Source organism: Bactrocera tryoni, chromosome 4, assembly GCF_016617805.1.
Source record: "Bactrocera tryoni isolate S06 chromosome 4, CSIRO_BtryS06_freeze2, whole genome shotgun sequence".
Classification (NCBI taxonomy): Eukaryota; Metazoa; Arthropoda; class Insecta; order Diptera; family Tephritidae; genus Bactrocera; species Bactrocera tryoni.
Window position 1 is genome coordinate 33,743,114 of NC_052502.1, and position 19,282 is coordinate 33,762,395.

General features: G+C 35.2%; 2 long non-coding RNA genes across 2 annotated transcripts in view; one reads left to right on the plus strand and one right to left on the minus strand.

Moving 5' to 3' along the window:
* Positions 1 to 19,282, plus strand: part of LOC120775757 — a 132,384-nt gene that overhangs the window by 89,317 nt on the left and 23,785 nt on the right. Inside the window, exon 3 of the long non-coding RNA XR_005705353.1 lies at positions 112 to 138. This is a non-coding gene — a long non-coding RNA (uncharacterized LOC120775757). The remainder of the gene's footprint in view (positions 1 to 111; positions 139 to 19,282) is intronic.
* Positions 1 to 19,282, minus strand: part of LOC120775758 — a 151,574-nt gene that overhangs the window by 53,645 nt on the left and 78,647 nt on the right. The window lies entirely within an intron of this gene.

Below are 19,282 nucleotides of genomic sequence, written 5' to 3' on the forward strand. Positions count from 1 at the left end.
TACAAACATATATAAAGCAAGTTGTAACACTTTACACTTTACAATCTTTTATTTAAAGTATCTACCCCTAATTATAAAAGATATTATTAAATTTGTATTTTTTTATTGCAGACGGAAGTCAATATTTAATGGAAAAAGGTAAGAAATTAATAATCTTACAAGTTTAATATATTGGGCAGTCGAAAAGGTCTTTTCGTAGTGTTGGAAAGGATTTTAAGCTTCATTTAACCAGAAATTGAATTTGCGGAAGTTGAAAAAAAGTTACAGCTGTTCAAAAATGAGTGAAAACAATGGAGAAATTCGCTATATTTTGAAATTTTTGCATAAAAAAAGGAAGAAGGCCACGCAAGTCACCAATGAAATTTGTTAAGCTTACGGAGACGATGCTGTATCAGTTCCTGTAGCACAACAATGGTTCGCTTACTTCCGTTTTGGAAATTTCGATTTACGCTGATAAAATAATGTCTCTAGCAAAAAAATGGCTAAAAGTGGTCGACCAAATTGGTACATATTTGTTTATGTATTTATTAGTATATAAAAAAATAAGTTAAAGTTTGATTAGAAATACGAAAAGACTTTTTCGACTATCCAATAGAAACCAGAAACTCGTATATACAATTTTGTATTCATCATGAAATTTTGTTGAAATCTTTTTCTTGTAATTTTCGTCTATTTTTTGTCGAACTATTTATGCATAACTCAACACAATGCCTTCGATATCTTTACAATTAACGTTTAAAATTAAGAAAATATTTACTTAACATTACTGAAAATGTTCTCTCAGATTATATATTATCATATATTGTGAAAAAAATACCCAGAAATTGTAAATAAAACGCAATACAAATTTTTAATTATTCATCAATATTTATTTTGTCACACCTTCAAAGTAATCCCCACCAGATGTAATACACTTATGCCAGCGATTTTTTAGTCCTCGAAACATTTTTCAAAAGAACTTTTTGGGATGGCCTTCAGCTCTTTCAGCGGATTTTGTTTTATATCTTTGATAAACTGAAAACGGGTTCCACGGAGCGGCAATTTCAGTTTGGGGAACAAGAAAAAATCACACAGCGCCAAATCTGCTAAATACGGTGGTTGATCGAAGGTATTCATTGCGTTTTTGGCTTTAAATTCGATCACAATTGTGGCTCGATGCGATTGTTCACGATCATCGTGTAAAATCTATGAAATCTTCCACAATTCCGGCCGTTTTCTACAGAAATTCTTACGCAAACGCCTTAATACGGTCAAATAGAACTCTTCATTGACCGTCTGTCGCTACGGAACAAATTCTTGAAGTACCAAACCAAGAAAATTGAAAAAGCAATGAGCTTCACCTTGATTTTTGAGCGATTTCCGCTTGTTTTTTCCCCTCCATTCCGATAATGGTTGACTTGTCTACATGTCAAGCTTATAAACCCAAGTCTCATCCGTATCGGATCGGAATTAACATGATCACGCATTTCCAAAGAGACCTGTTTAAGGTACTCTTTTTGAAAAAAATTCAGCTTTATCGGGCCGAGTCGAGTAAGAACGCGTTTCGTACCCAAAATATGCACCAAAATCATTCAAAGGGACTCGCGACAGATATTGAGCTTTTTTGCCATCTTTCTAACCCTTGCCTGATGATTAATATTTTCATCATTTGAAGAGGTCGAAGGTCAACCAGAACGAGGCATGTCTTTAACGATCTCTCAACCGTCTTTTAAGACTTTGTAATACAAGAAATACAAAATTTGAGATAAATCTTCCTTAGATATCTTTATCCATTGTAAAAATCACAAAAAAACAAACTGGTTGACAGATAGCACTCATATTGGCATAGTAATTTAGGACAGTCCCACCAACTTAGCAAAATAAATTTATTTGATATATCATTTACCCGGGAATTTATTTACAATTTCCGGGTGTTTTTTTGTCACAATTTACTTACGCATCTTCAATTTCTTAAAATTGTTCATGCACATATGTTCAAACCGTTAATATTATACAAAATCGCTAACAAATACGTAGTTATGCAGTATGCTTCTGTGGACATTTAGGAGTATTAGGTTATGTAAAGTGATTAAGATGTTGTAACATCTATAGTTATGCAACAGACGTATTTGATTAGCATAATGTATGTATAATCGGATGGTGCGGATTTCACTCGAGATAAAATTTCACACGCGCTAATATGTATGAATATAATGATAGGGTAAGCCTAAATATACAGAGTGCAAATAATTAATTACAGGAGCAGATGAGGCAAAGTTTTATACTTCGCAGTAACATACTACAAGAGCATTTGAAATAAGGAAAACCTATACTCAATTCCACTACATTCCACGAAGGCAATAAAACGTTTAGCAAACATTTTATATTACACGGAAGAGAATACTTCAAAAGCACATTTTATCCAGAGAGAGAGAGAGAGGATTTTGGACGACCTTCTCGAAACTCGTCTTGGAGTGATCTACGACCTCAATTGTATTCACTATACCATCGATACATACTGGTCCATGATGGTACTCCATCGCCTAAAATTGAATTAAGTTCATACATGCTCTATTGCTGAGGTAATCCACGATGAAGGCTGTACAAAATAATCACGCAAATGTGATTTAATTTAATTTTTTGTCAAGATGAATATTTTAAGTTACTGTAAACAACACAAATAGCGCTTATATGTCAAAGCCTTTTAAGTATGTTGAACATCAAAAATGTGAAACTTTACGATAACGTTATAACTTGTCAGATTGCAACGTTCCGACAGTTTCTGAAAATGAGTGATATGGAAAAAGACGGCCGCAGACCACGTTGATGTATTGGTTGTGTAAGGGTACATAATTAGATTTTGCTTCATATAGTGTAATTAAATATTTTTTTTGGTTCATTCCATACTGGTGTAGCAATATAGTTTTCTAAGGACCTGTGACTGTACATAATTAAATCCCTCTGTCCGGTGAGGCTGACTCCCAGAATGTGATATGCTTCTACTATATGACCAAAATCCAATTTGCTAATGAAAAACTATTTGTTATCTAACTTGCCACATTTAGGTTTAGTAGTGACCTACATTACTATTTGGCTGTCTTTAAGAAAATTTTAAAAAAGTTAAATTTTTTTTTTCCTGAAAGGAACCCCGAGTTTATATTTATTTTGCTTGAAAAAATTAGTTCAATAAGTAAAATAGTTTATTTTCAAGGCTTCTTTTCTCAGTCTCATATCTACTCTCGCCCGAGTTCTTTGAAAAAGTGGATTATTCAGCTTTAACCACGGAGGTCTTAATGCATACAGGGCTATTTTCATGTATATTATCTTAACGTCGTCTTATAGGCCAGACTGCAAAATATATATAAAAATGATGCAAGACTTTTAAAGCCAAATATTGCTTATCAAGTTGAAGCCATCAGCGGTCTAGCAAGAAAAAAAATTAGTAAATGCTTCTCTTTTTTCGTCGTATGTATTATCTATAATGTTTTGTTCCGAAAATACTTCTCACTAATCTCTGTTTGGTACAATTTTTAACAATAAGACAAGTACCGCAAATATTCTGCATTTTTAACTGCAGCTGCCACATAGGGGGCCTTGCAAGCAGGGTATGGTCAGCAATTTGACAGCGTTGAAGAATGGTTGGTAAAGCGACACGGACTAACGCCAGCTAAGCTAGTGTAAAATGTTGTTTGTGTGCAGTTTTCGGTTCAAGTCTCAGTTACAAATGCAATTTCACAGCCACACTTGAGGAAACTAACCTAGGAAATATCCTGAAAATAAATTGCAGTATGGATTTCTTGCGCGTAGGTAGCAGCCACCACCAGGCTGCTTGCTGCAGTTGCAAAAAATGTTTTTATCAAAGTGGAATCGCAAATAATCAGCAGGTGATGCGATAAGAAAATAGATAAAAAAGCAAAAGTAGGAACAAAGAGTAGCAGAAGAAGAGTAGGAAGAGAGTACTAGCGAAACTAGATTGAAACCCGAAGAGGTTGTGGATGAGTAAGCAAAGCCTGTGCGAGCGTTTGCGTTTATGTCACAACACCCGAAAGCTGGCGTATATGCGTCACAAGGAAAGCAACAACTGCTGTGTAAACAAACAGTAAAACCAACAAAAAAAAAACAAGAATAGCAACAACAACAACTTTGTCTCAGAACTTTTAATTAGTTTTCGCTTAAAACCGCTCAGTCTCAAGCCACTTGCGGAGGCGGGGAGGCAAGCCAAAGCTATCAGCTGAACGGCAAATCTACCTCAAATCCAAATCTATGCAGGTGGTCTGCTGTAAGGTGTTGCCATGTCTATTTGTTCCATTTTTTTTCGAATAACAAATTTTACTTGCACTTTTTCCATTAGCACTTTCTACTTACACTTGCTCGGCTGGCTGCCTCCACACAGCACTCACCTCGCCGACTCTGCTTTCCACCAACGATGTCAAACTTTCTGTGCGCTGTTGCTCTACGTTTTGATTTCTGACCAAAGTTGTTGCGCTTGATGCACAAATCAGCTCAGTCCGGCAGCGCATCAGCGTGAGCATCAGGTGGCCGGCTGCCTGCCTGGCCGACAACGAGTTGGACGAGAAAGTGGTGGAAAAGTGATTTTTTGTTGATGAATATTTTTTCCTGCCCGGTTTTCACTCTGCGTTGCTTAATACTGACGGCATGAAAGCGTAAAGGTGTACAACAAGCATAACAACCAATAAACAAACAGATGACAGCAAGCGAAACAAAAGCAAAAATAGAAATAAAAAGGTAGAAAATATAAAAATTCAATGTTTACCTTTAGCTGTGGTGGGTGGAAGAGAGTTTGGAGGGCGGCAAGAACCGGAAAAAGTTTGGTACGGCGTTGATGCAATGATGCAACAGGCTACCAACGGCAACGGTACGTGAAGGGCTGACAGAGAAGACAAAACGAAAAAACGTTAACTTTGGCTACACTGAAGCTATATATAATATATATACTGATATATTTATCATAGCATAAAATACCTGTGAAGGATATTATAGCTTAGCATTATCTCCATTTTAATCAATCAGGGTGTATGACGGCGATCACCTATAAAGGTCCGATCTGACCCATGTTCCAAATTTTTAGCGCTGCCTAGGGCAATATTCTATACCGAATTCCATGAAGGCACTGCGTCAAATAAAACAAAATTCAAACAAGGACTTGACTTTGACCGATCACTTTGTATGGCAGCTATATGCTATAGTGGTCCGATGAGAACAATTTCTTCGAAGATTGCACGTTTGTCTTTAGTAATCATACACACCAAATTTCGTGAAGATATCTCTTCAGATAAAAAAGTTTTCCATATAAGGACTTGAGTTTGATCGATCCGTTTGTATGACACCTATACCCAATAGTGATCTAACATCAGCGATTTTGAGAAGTTAGTAGCTCTTTGGGGAGAAATGGACGTAGGCAAACTTTCAGGTCGAAATCTGAAAAACTGATGGACGAATAGAGCCCCAGGCGTTTTTCTCTGAGTCTTACAAGCTTCATGGCAAACCCTGTACAAGTTATAAAAATACAACCAAATTGAGCATTTTTTTCGGCGGCTGTGACTCCCGTTTACAGTTTGCGTTACCTCATCCAAACTTTCGCTGCTAAATAAGTTTGAATGGCAGCGAGCGCAGTTGATTATGGCGTTGAGGCACTCCCACAAAAAAAGTGGCTTAGGGACGCAACCCATTGCTGCAGGCACATGATCTCACTGATTATGATGATGCTAATGGTAATAATGTTTAGCCAAAGAACTAATGCAGAACTCACCCTTCCACTGCTGTTTGATTTTTTGTGCTCCTTGTTGAACGGTAAAAAATCAAGTGCGAAAAAAAGTAGAAAATAAAATGAAATTCTATGCAAAACTCACTTGAAAAATCGCGGCCTACGCATTTACCGTTAAAAAGCAGTGAACTGCAAAAACAAAAATAACAAAATGGAAAAGTTAGCGGCCAGCAACGCCTCCCAACAAAGTGACTTTTACGCCGCGAAGTGTTGTTGCTTCATACATAAGTTATCATTGCGCCCTTTTGCCACTTTTTCCACCGTTTTTTCTACACTTTTATATACAATATAATTTTCATAAAATGCAGAGCGCCCTAATTTATGCTTTAAAATCGAATTTACTTTGATTGCGTGCGCTTTGATGCCTTTTGGTGGTGGGCAAATTGAATTTAGTGGCGGGCTTTTGTGAAAGTTATTTACATTTTTTTATAGACAATGCAATGTTGTGCCCTCCAACAATACATATTTTTAAATATATGGTGAATATATATACACTATTTAAATTTCACTTCTTATCATGGAGATATTTAATGTAATGCGTTGAATATGCTGTAAGTCAAATTTAGTAGGAAATTGTTCCCCAGATTCATAACCAGTACCAACCAGACAAAATTTCACCAAAGATATTTTCGATTTAGTTGGAGATTTTACAATTCATGAAGGGGTTAGTATCGATTACAATAATATTTGGTATCATATTAAGATTTAAGCTCTCAACGATTCGTTATTTCTCTGCTCGCTATCTACGCACTCCGATCTCTTTAAAAAATATATATATTTAAAAAAACAGCAATTAAGTTATCGAATCCAGTTGCCGGTGATTTGCGGCGATCACTGCTATTAGACAAAGGGAAGTGGAGTAGTGTGTACGCGGCCCAGGGCTGTAGAATAGAACCTTCTCCTGACGTTACCTTCTTGGCTTGGAATGAATTAATGGGCTGTACTACTCTTTGCCAAAGCACATAATAGAAAACACAAAAGACGACCAATCTATTTTGGAGCAACCAAGTGGTATTGCTTGTATCCCCAAAGCTAACTAGTTATGTTTTATACATTTTAGACCAGTTTCACCATTATGAATGATTCAAATGACACATTACTCTCAAGGATTAATTTTTTTTTCTTTCCAAAACTTAAGTCTTGAAGTAAATTATGTTGTTTATAGAACACGTAAAGCTAGAAAATGAGAGGTTACTGGACCGAAAGTCTGGACCTACCTTATTTATTTCTGACTTGAAAACTAATTGTGGTCGAAAAAGAATTATTAATCCACAAATGCCCCTACCGAAGCCGATCGGTATGTATTACAATTTTGTATCGTGGTTTATCGTAACGCTTTACAATTTTTTCGCTTAAGGTAATTAGTGGGCAGTGATCCAATTTCGCCCATCTGTAATATCAACGCATAAATACATGGTCCAAGTTTTATTCATACATTTAAATTTTTACTCAAGTTATCATGGGATGAAAAGATCTTTGAGCTCACTTTAGAGATATAATCTACGTTAGGAGTATGGTGTCCGAGAAGGATTTTGTATTTTAATAGTATTAAAGGGAAAACGCGTCTTCGACAGAGAGCTGAACTGCTGACAGAGTTATGTACCTAAGACTCATCCAAATCAGAAAGCTAAGGTGGAAACCAAAGATCGCGAAAAGAGCAAGGATGTTATCAGGAGCCATTGCAACAAAAGATGTAGACTCTCATCAAAGATAGCTGTTTGGCTCTATGAAATAATAATTAAGATTGTCAAGTTTTTCTCAATTCTTGAATGATGAAAAGCGCTGGAAAAAACTACGAACCTATAACTTTTACAGCAAAAGTAGATATAGCCGCAAGTTGTAGAGCGCGAAAGCTGCCTTCAAACTGAGGGAATCTGGGTACTTAAATGACTGCGAGCCTGAGCACTCTAAGTTCTTTGCACACTTTGATATTTTATTCCAAAATAATTTGTTTACCTAGTCGTCGAAGGTAGCCCTGGCTGTTCTTTTTCTACTCACATAGCTTCGAGGAAGGCATGAGAGGAAAGGACTTGCTGGAGGATAGTAAATGAGCTTTTTTTTTACCGATCGATCAAAGTTTGCGAGAAGGATTGGTGGAGTGAACTTTTGAGAACTCGCAAGCTCCAATTTAAGTCTTTCTACTACAGCAGCCTCTAAGCGGAGGTGGCTGACATGAAGTAACCATAGATGTACTGCTTCGAAGCACAGCTTACTGCGTGCTCAAGACTAGTGAAGTGATGTCTAAACTCCTTATCTCTAACAACAAACTATTTTATGATTAGACTGGTTTCAGTAATTAATAATATCTTAGTAACTGCAGGATGGAAACGGGTAGTAGCTCCTCAGGCTTCTTATGGTTTATTATTGGAATGTTGAAACTCAGACTAGTTCAGCAAACGTTAGTCAACTTCGAGTCGTAAGGTTCTTCAAACCCACGGTAAATCGGAGGATGTCAAGGGGACACTTAATAAGGTACACCTTTCAATGGTTGCAGGGGTTCTAATTGGATACTGTCCGATCGGGATTTATTTTCGCATATGAGATAGAATCATCTCACCACTTTCTCCACGAATGTCCCATTTTGGATAAATTAAGGTAAGAACACCTCGTATCATATACCTTTAGACATACAGCTCAAGTAGAAATAAAGCACCTAAGCGGATTTGTGTTTTTTGTGAGTATTTTTGTCGATATCTGATATTTAGCCACTGAAATTTTCTCGTTTAGCTTCACAACGGACTGTACATAACAGTCTAAGTATGATCCTCCGCCATGCTAAGGGATTAACCTAACCTATCTCATAGTAAAACCGAATCTTATCCATCTTGTCTTAGCTGCGCAAAGACCTATAAGATATGCTTAGATAAATATTAAATTCATTGTTTAATATTTGCATTCGGCACAATTGAAATTATTTTATAGATATGATCCATTTAAACTACCGGAACTCAGTAAAAAATTTAATTTTCACTCTATATTTTTGCCGAAATAAAATATCAATTCACCTAAACACCTGGTGCGAAACCCAGTTTAGTAATTTTTCATTATTTTGGTCCGGGGCTTTTATCTTTAACACACCAATGATCTCTTCTTCTGAAATATTAATCTACAGACATATAATTTATGTAAAGAAACTTGAGAATAGTATTAGCATCAATAATACATTTTTTCCGTACAATCCAGCTTGTCTCAGCTTATCACTGTAAATCTAAATAATCTAAACTCTGCGAAAGAATGAACAATTTCTAATTAAAAGAGTCAACCGAACTAATTCATAATACTAATTAAACTGCGTGATTACAAAATTCTACACCTTTTTCCAGCCGCCTCAATGTCATCGCCTGTGCCGCCCTCGAACTTTGCAATTTGTATTTTTGTTTCAATTTTTTTCACTTCTGAGGAAGATGAAACAGAAAAGTTATGATTTCTCATTTATGCTTCAATGCAGCAAAACTTTTTTGTGCGCGTGTAACAATATCTAATAAGAAAAAATCATTAAAAAAGTGTAAAAGCAAACTGCACACGAGACATTGGCAATAAAAATAATGAAGCGATGAAGAAGAAAGTGTGAAAATGCCGAGCACGAAAGGGAATGCAACACAATATACAAGAAGCTATTCTTGGGCGATGGTTCGAGGTTAGTTTAGGGATGGGGCTTAAAAACTTTATCAATACACACAGTCGCATTTGTGAGGGGCTCTTGACAGTGTTTGCGCTTAAATGCGGGGCAAAATGGTGTGGGAGTATGTGGAAGAAAGCCTTTTAGGAAATATTTGAAGTAATAAAAGTGATCGAAGGAAAATAATTTTGCCGAAAATATTCTTTAAACACATTAGTGAATGTTAGTCTACCAAAATAAAAGCCATGCTCTCCTGCTTACTCAGGTTTTCAGATGGTACTTGGAGGTAATAGTTTTGAATGGATCAAAGCTGGGATTGTTATAAGCCAAAGATAATCCTTATGCTTAAATCAAAAAATTCTACTCAGATCATAGGAATATTTTTGGATTTGGGAAGACAGTTTTGTTTTCAACCAACATCTTGACAACCAGACCCTTTTATTCCTCTTTTAAATGAAATGAGTGAAATCAGAGGGAGAAGGGGTATTATTGACCAAGGAAGACTACATAGTTTTTTTTCGTGTAACTATATATATAATATAAAAATATATAAGAAAATATTCTTAAGAGCCGGTTTTGTTTTTAGAACCTTTATAATGTTAATTAAGCACTGAAAACTCTCAGTTCCTGAGATCATAGTAGAAAAAATATTTTAATATTGACTTAAGCGTAAGATTTTTAAAGTTTCAGAAACAGCCACCTTTTCAAAAACTGGTTGACATAGACTTTATACAATTTTAAGACAAGAAAACAACCAAAATAACCTTCTCCTACCATCAAACAAGCAGTTGCCGTACTCGCGACTTGGCTCCTACATCACTGTTGACAGTCATAACTTCGAAACCTTATATAATTTCGTCTATCTTGGAAATAGCATTAACACCAACAACAACGTCAGCCTCGAAATCCAACGCAGAATAACTCTTGCCAACAAGTGCTACTTAGGGCTAAGTAGGCAATTGAGAAGTAAAGTCCTATCTTGACGAACAAAGACCAAACTCTACAAGTCACTCATCGTATCCGTCCTCCTATATGGTGCAGAGGCTTGAACGATGACTACAACTGATGAGTCGAGGTTGCGAGTTTTCGAGAGAAAGGTTCTGCGGAAGATTTATGGTCTTTTGCGCATTGGAAATGGCGAATACCGCAGTCGATGGAACGAAGGGCTGTATGAACTATACGACGACATTGACATAGTTCAACAAACTAAGAGACAGCTAACCTAGGTCACGTCGTCCGAATGGATGAGCTGCAGCTGTGCGAATATTCGCCACGATACTTGCTGGGGGAAGCAGAGAAAGAGGAAGACCTCCACTCCGATTAAAAGACCAGTTGGAGAAGGACCTGGCGTAAGTGATATCTACGCCAATAAATAAAGAAAGAATCGATCTTTGGTTACTTCGAACGAATTTATGACCTCAAATTGGGCAAATCATTTGCAAAGTATTTGGAAATATTTTTTGAAATATTTTTATTTGTAACATTTTTTCAAGTTATCGTAATGTAATTCAATGACAATCTCTTAACAGCTCTGAATAGAAATATTTTCACCTACGCAAAACTGTGTTGGTACTGATCCAAAAAATTTTTGTAGCATTTTCCACAGGGACATGTTGGTAGTGCAATGGAAAGTGTGCAACATAAGCGCAACAACTTTATCGCTTTATTACGAAAAGTATCGTTTAAGTTAGTTGAGCAGAAACTTTCAAGATTGTGTAAGTATATAGACATTCAAACAGTCGTATTTGTCTACACACACACATACATATGTATGTATATATACTATATATAGTATACTGCTTGAGTTCTACAAACCGGCTACAAATGCAATTTCACTACAAGCGCAATTCTTCAACTTTATAAATATTTGTTGTGGTTAAAGAAGTATTCGTTTTCCGACAAGTTTTGACGGCTTGACGCCGAAATTCACGCTGCTACCATGCCAATCTTTAGCTGCATCTATTTTCCTACTTTTTATACTTTTGTTAGTTGTTGTTTTAGCAATGATTTACTTCGCTTTGGTGCATGCAAATTGTTTTCCTTTGTTGCATTTTGTTTGACAAACAAATTTATTGTTAATGCTGATAAACACTCTGCGGGATTGTTGTACCAGAAAAAAGTTTCGCTGGGATTTGCTTGTAGCTATTTTGCAGGAAAAGTTGACTTTGGTGTAAACTATTATAAGGAGTGTTGACATATAATTAGAAAATTTTATATTTCACTGCTGGACAAATCTTTAGTAATATTGTTAGACCTTGAAAGTAGAGATTAATATTTTAAGGACAAGTATATCAGATTATTTTCTTTTATACGCCTTTATTGGACCGTAGATACCTGATAAAATTTTATATCGAAATAAAAAAAATTATTCTTGTAATTCTTACCCATTGGAGTATACAAACTCAATATCAACAGGTAAAAAAGCGCCATGCTCGAGTGTAACCAAACATTTCTTACACTTGCAACATGCAGGAACCAAAGCCAAGGAAATACCTTAAAGTGCAAAACATCAACCAAAAGATCAATATTCAAGAAATTTTATATACATACATATAACTCATCCACCGACAATTTGTTATAGTAACCAAAATTATTATATACATATATGTAGTAATATTTTCCCATATATGGGTACATGCAGACCAATTTCACATATTTTTGGCATTAAACAATAGTGTATCCAATATTATAAGCTCATTTAATTTTGAAGAAAGTCTGAGGATCTTATATGGGTATATAGGAGATAGGCTACTAAATAGACTAATAAAATGCTCCCAAGGTTTCATCAAGGTTCTTCATATACCATCACCAATTATTTGTAGTAAAGTAAACCGAACATCTTTATGTACATTAGGTATATGATGGCTGTAAAAAGTATTGGTCTGGTTCAACCCATTTTTGACACACAGAGTTACTACTGTCAGGAAAGGATTCTCTTTGAATTTCATTTATATATCTCACATATAGACCGTCATTTTCTGTCAAAAGTAAACTATGGGTATTGGGGTCTGCAGTTTCGGTACCCAGGAGCTTAAACGGTTTTGGTTCGAATAGAACAAGTTCTTGGCATACTTCAAAGACACTCTTCTTTTTTTCAATTTGTGGGCGTGGCAGTGGTTTGATTACGCCCATATACGAAATCGTCCTCGCCTTTTTGCCTAGGAACGGCAAGCGTCATCAAGATATCTCCAATTTTACTCAAGTTAAAGCTTGCACGGGCGGATAGACGAATAGACTTATGGACAGACAGACAGTTTCAATTTGCCTCGTTAGTTTGTTTCAAAGTTTTCGTTTTCTAAGAGATTACAACTATGGAATCATTGAACACATCGCAAAAATTTTTGGGGAGTCTACTAAATTGTCTGAAGACACTTCCAGCCGAGATTAATAACAAGTGCTTGATTATGGCTAAGGAGTCTATTTTAAAAGCGATAACAAAACATTTTTATGAAAATATGAAAATACTTATAATGTAGTTTCGTTTAACCGTACGAGTCAACTTTAACCCGATGGTATAATATATACCACTTATACTTCTAAAGATGAGTGCATATGAACTAATTTTTGAAGTTCGTTTCCAGTCAAACTAAAACAACAACAGATATTTTGAAGACATAGACAGATTTGCAGGTTCTTAATGAATAGGAAGTAAGACCGAGAAGGTGGCTGCCATTCAGATAGCAATAGATGTCTTTGTCAGGAGGATGGAGTCATGTGTTATTAAATCAAGTATCCTCTGGGTAGCCAAAGAACATCCGTTTCAAGGCGAGCCAAAGTGAGAAGGCGAACCATCCCTACTCAGGGTTGTGCGCTGGGTTTGGGACCCGCCACGTAAAAAACACGCCCCCAATGAAAAACGGCCACTAGAACTTATGAATTACTTGTGGATAACATAAAGAATGAACATCTGTACAAGTGACCTAACGTAACCTGAAGGCCTATAAGCCTTAGAACTCAATGTCTATTAGACTGTGTGGAAGATGTGCCATAGATTACCTACTTTTGTCATTTGCCAATGGTAGTTGTGACTTTATAGAACCTTTTACTTGTGAATGACTTGAGATTTTTTTATAAAACAGTTTAGAGAAAGATAAACATATACATACATTTATGTATATTTTTACAAAAAAGATCAAATAGCATTCAAGTTTACAGAAAAAAAAAAAAAATCAACTATCTTGAAAACTAATCCCTTTATAGTCATAATTGAGTAACAGAATTAGTAGCCAGTATAAAATTAAAAAATACCAATATTTACAAGTACCTGCACAGAATTGACTTTAATACTTGAAAACGTTTGGAGAAAAATGATGAAATACGATTAATAACTGTAAATCAATCAATTTGAGATAATTAACCACAACAAATGAATGAATGGCCAAAGTGCATATTTATATTTCAAAATTAAATAATGCCCAGGTATGTAAGTAAAATGAAACCCTTGCAAAGTGAAAATCAACAAAAACGAAAACAACAGCAAAGAAGCGAGACGAACTAACACTTTTTGCACTTACTGTTTCACTTTTTGCCCGGCAAAGTTATTAATTGACACTGTTTGATTGCCTGCAATGTAAAGCGAATAAAAACTGATATCATACATATGTATATAATCGATTATCGGCAATAAATATTTGTTAATTAAATACATGTAATGCATCATACGCCAATCCCAACACAGTGCAAAGTGCAAATATGAATGTGTTAAAGTTGTAATATCACACATAACCTACAAATTATGTGTTCGTGTGTCTGTGTTCAGCATTCATCAGCGCAACAATTAATATACTCAAGCGATACTATGTCTGATAAGTAAATAAAATAAATGCGCTTTAAGGCAATGCTGTTAACAAAGTGTGGATGAGAGGTTTTGTGAGGGAGGCAAATTTGTTAATTGTAGCAGTTATTACCCCGGAGAAAAATGTCAAAGTAGCGTAGAAAGATGTCATGTTAAAACTGAACTAAATTTAACTAGTCGGAAAAATATCCAATTTACACCAATGTTTTGGCATGCCGGTTCAGAAAGAAAGCATAATTATGCTACAAATAAATACTTGTTCGATAAAAACCGCGATACTCGCAAGAAAGGGAAATTAATTTGGCTCATAAGGATATATAGTGCATAAATCGAAAAATACCCTAGGGTGCTTCGAAAACAAAGCTCTTGCTAAAGCAAAAAATGTTTATTTGCACAATTTAATGTTTTTTTATAAGCGATGATTCATTTTGAATTCCCTTGATCCCGTAGGCGATTTAGATTTTTTGCATAATAGAGAGTTGCCGAAAAAAAAACATTTTTTTTAATCCTAATTTTTTCAGTGTCTCAAAAATCACTAAGATAAATTTTTCAATTTTTCAAATACGCTAATTTCTCCGAAACTATTTACCGCATTACCTAAGTATTCTCCAGAATATTCGCAAATATATGTACATCCGATAAGTATATAATATGTATGTGTATATGTATAATAAATCTTTCTAAATTAATTTTTTGAAAACTAAATTTTTGGGATGTTACTCCTTAATATACATATCGAACCGGTTATCAGGGAGTTTATTCCCAAATGACTTTGTTGGTTGGACTTGCAAACGTTTTTTTGATCTCTAAGGACTTAAGCTGTTCTACCCTCCAATTGGTGTTTTTGAGCTCTATGTTTCTTAAAATTTTTACAAATCTAAAGTCTTTGGAAGTCAGAAATTCTGTATTCTTCCTAATCTTTTATCTTAAATATTTTTTTAAGACTAAAAATTTGCTTAGCTGCAGCTGTTAGCTTTATATAAAGATTAAAAAATATACGAAGTAAGAAATTACCAATTAGAAACGAACCCGACGTCCTTATTGAACAGTGAAACAAGAAATGCCGCAAGTTGTAAAGTATAGCAACGACTCCGATATATAGTTAATAGCCTTTGGTTATCTCACTATCTCTCTTCTCTCTCTATTTCTCTCGCTATCTCTCGCTCTTTCTCTTCTAATCCACTCTCACAAATATAGAACCTTATATTGGGTGCTAGAAATGTCTGCAGTTTTCAAAAAACTAAGCACTTACAGAGGTTCCAAGAAACGGAGGTAATTCGTTTAAGCATATATAGTATATGGTGACTTTGAAACCGATAAACAAGACTTCAAGCAGCTTCCACATTTTATATGTTTACAGCACTATCTATTATCAAATAACTTTGTGTTCAATATAAAGCATTTGAAGTCTTCGTCAAAAATTCAAAAAAGTCTGCTGGAAAATTGCTTTATTTTGTGCTCGATGAAGTTAAAGTTCAAGATTTCACATTCAGTGATGTCAGCTGTATGTGCACTTCAAAACCATTGTTATACCCATTGTATACCCAAAAAATATGTCTTATTATTAGCAGCTAATGGTACCAAACATAATACCATAAGCTGTGTATAATATATGCCCCTCTCATTTTATAAAAATTATTTGACTGAGCTTAAGGAACCACCCTAATTGTGGAACTTTTAAGACCTATGAATTTGGGCATAGAGATACAAGGCGCTTCCCCAAAAATTATACCCAAGCTGCTGGCGAACATTACCAGCATTTGTTCCCGATTTATTTGCACGTATTTGTACAGGAAACTCATTACGCAAATCAGCCTTAAGCTACTACAAGCTTTGAATCCTTTTTTCCCCATACGCTGCTGCTTCCTGTTGCCGATGCCGCTTCCGTTGTGGTGGCTTTTTAGTTTTACGGTTTCCTTCTCCCCTCGCGCCTTCATCTTTCGCATATTTATTTACTGTGAATTTTAGCGCTTCCTCGGCTTTTCTGCTCAAACTCAATTCAATGTCTAATTTCACATATGCAAATAACCATTTTCACTGCCATTACCGACAACCGGAGCAAATCGGTGCGTTTATGTGTGCGAGTGTGTGCTGCTATTTCCATATACTGGTGCTGGCATGTGTGTAGTGGTATGAAAATAGGGTTGTGTGTCAGCCGAAGCAGTTGTTATGGCAGCTGGCAAGTTGTGCACCGGCTTGCTGGCAACTCCATAAATCTTTAAAAGTCCTATACAAACATTAAACCTTTGATCGCAATCAATTTGTTGCGGATTTTTGGCAACATTTTCGGCTTTAAAGTGCTTTCTGTGCATAAAACAAATATTTTTTCGCTTCGTTTTTTGCAATTTCATTCGAAAATTGCTTTCGTTTAATGCTCGGTAGCACCGTTTATGGGGATTTGTAGTTGCCACTTTTTGCAAAGCGACAACGAAAAAATACAAATAAAAGACAATAACAATTTTTATCAGCTTTGTTTCAATTTTTCCCAAATTTTCAACTTTTCTCCATGATTTCGGCAATTTGTGCGTCTAAAATGGCAGCGACCCAGAATTGACTAAGTGCTGGCAAAACGCACATTTCGTCCGACTGTTGTATTTCTCCTGCACTCCGCACTCCTCTTGCTGCTTTCAGGCTGAGGCTGAGTCTGCAAGCGCGGCTGTTGTGCTCGGGTTTTCATGACCCACCAAAGTAACGGGCAAATCGATTTATTTAGAATTTTTGCGCGCATCCTTTTTGTGCTTTTTCCATTGTGTTTTGCCAGTGGCCCACATCTGTTTATTGCAATTTGGCAGAGAAAAGGATTAACTGAATGACGGTTAGTTAGAGCTACAAAAGTTTCCGCTTTTACATACATATGCAAATCTGTATATACGGTTGTACAAGACAACAAAAGCAGCAATAAAAACGCTTATATGGGGAAAAAAGTGGTGGCGGTAGACATATAACGCATTCATCCAACTCATAAGTAACATTATATACCATATAAAGTATACACAAGTCACCGATAGCGAGGTCATACAAGCGTATATGCGAACAATTATTAAAGTTTTGCGCATTTAAATCCAACGCAGTTACATTTTTATAAAGGGTGAATTCCCTTAAAATTTTACTTAGTTTCGTGATTTTTACTGGGAATATAGATACTTATAGTATATTTAAAATTTATGTCAGCTGAGTCAGCCAGTAGCCTTAGAAGAATTTTTTTATGTTATCATATAATTTCTCTCCCTTTCTAGACTTTACACATATTTCAACTCGATGTTTACCACAAAACACGCACGAGTAAACCTTTGAAGTAGGCGAATGTCAGGTACTCAGAATTCTATTGTTGAAATCTAAAATCAAAATTTTCATGTTCCTGTAGAGTTCCTATACAGGATATCACTGTTTGATAAATATCAAATGTTTAAATTAATGTAGCAAAATATATCTAGATAACGACAAAGCATTAAGGCTTAATTAAATATTTGAAGTTAACCTCTTTCAAAATTGTTTTTCAATTGCCACAACATCTCAATCATTTTTTAAGGGTCCCGGTGGTCTAGAACCCTCAAATTAAGGTTGTTTTCTATCATTTTAAAATTTTTACAGTTTATTTATACGCTTATGAAAAATACAAAAATATTTTTTCTTTAGATAAAAAAGATTTTTAACAATATTAAAAATGGCGTTCAAAAAAAGCTATCTTAAAAAATGACTTCCAGTGCCGTTGTTGATTTTGACTCTTCAGAACATCTGAAACATAAAAACCGAATAAAATATTAATAAGTAGGAGTGCAGCTATCGCTGGGACTACAAGCAAAAAAAAATTGAAAATTAAAAAAATTTCGCGCTTTTGAAGTTCAGATTCTGAAAACAGCTATTTTTGGACCAGTTTTAGATCGAAAAAAAATCGAAGTTCTTAAAATTAAAATTTGATCGTAGTCCCAGCGATAGATATTGATCTTATAAAAACCATATTGAAATTTCAAGTGATTCAGATGGACATATTTTTTTTTTCATCAACGGCACGCCGAAAAAAGTAGTTTTGAGATAAATGACGTACAAAGCATCCATTCATTGAGCCCCCCGACCGCGCACTACCTGCTAAAACGGCTGTAGAAGCTAAAATAATGTGCATATCCTTCCAAAAATTTTACAGTATGTATATTCCTAAAGGACTATACTTTCGAACTATCAAACAAAAAAAAGTTGATTTTTTGAAAATTCTGATCAAATATTATCAGGACAATTTAAGAGGTTACATGGGGTCTACAATATTGTTCTAAATTTTTAAGTTGATCCGAGTAATAGTTTCGGAGATACAGCTTGTGCGATCGAGGATAACTGGGCTAACTGCGCCGTCTTTAAACTCGTTTTTTTCGAAACTGTATTTTTTAAATTGGTTGGCGAGATTTTGGAGAACTACTTAGCTGATCTTCATGAAATTTTACACAAGTCTTTGAGATACATTCTTAAGGACTTGGACGAAGGATTTTTTTCTTTAGATTAGAACTAAATGAAAAAATAAATAATTTATAGAGGAAACAAAAATGTTAAAGAACATTTTTTTCCCGAGGATACCCATGTAACCCCTTAAAATGAGAATATTGAAACAGGTGAAACCGAAGGTTTTTTGCAAGTCCGGTCAAACTTTATCACACAATATACAATATAATATGGAGACGACTGTTAAAGGAAGTACAAAGTTTGAACCACTCCTTTTCTTAATCCGTATCATATCATTAATTGAATGCTATTTAGAATATATTTAATTACCTGTGAGGAATCAAAAAAAAAAGTTCTAGTTTCCACATAAATTGTATGTAGCGTGTGTAAAACTTCTATTAGATTGGACTAAACAAGAACCCAGACATATGACATTTTCTACAGAAAAGATTTGAACCGAATTAAATGATCATGTAATTGTTTGACTCAAAGAAAAGCCATTAAAACCAAGTCCAAACACACCACCCAGTATCCAATTTCTTCTTCGGCCAACAGATCCGTCCTACCTAGTGCCGAACTTCACGTGCCAAAGTCTTTAAATCAAACAGAAAATCAGGATTCTACGTTTGAATATGTTCTATGTCAGCACGATGACGTATCTGAAGATTGGAGAAAT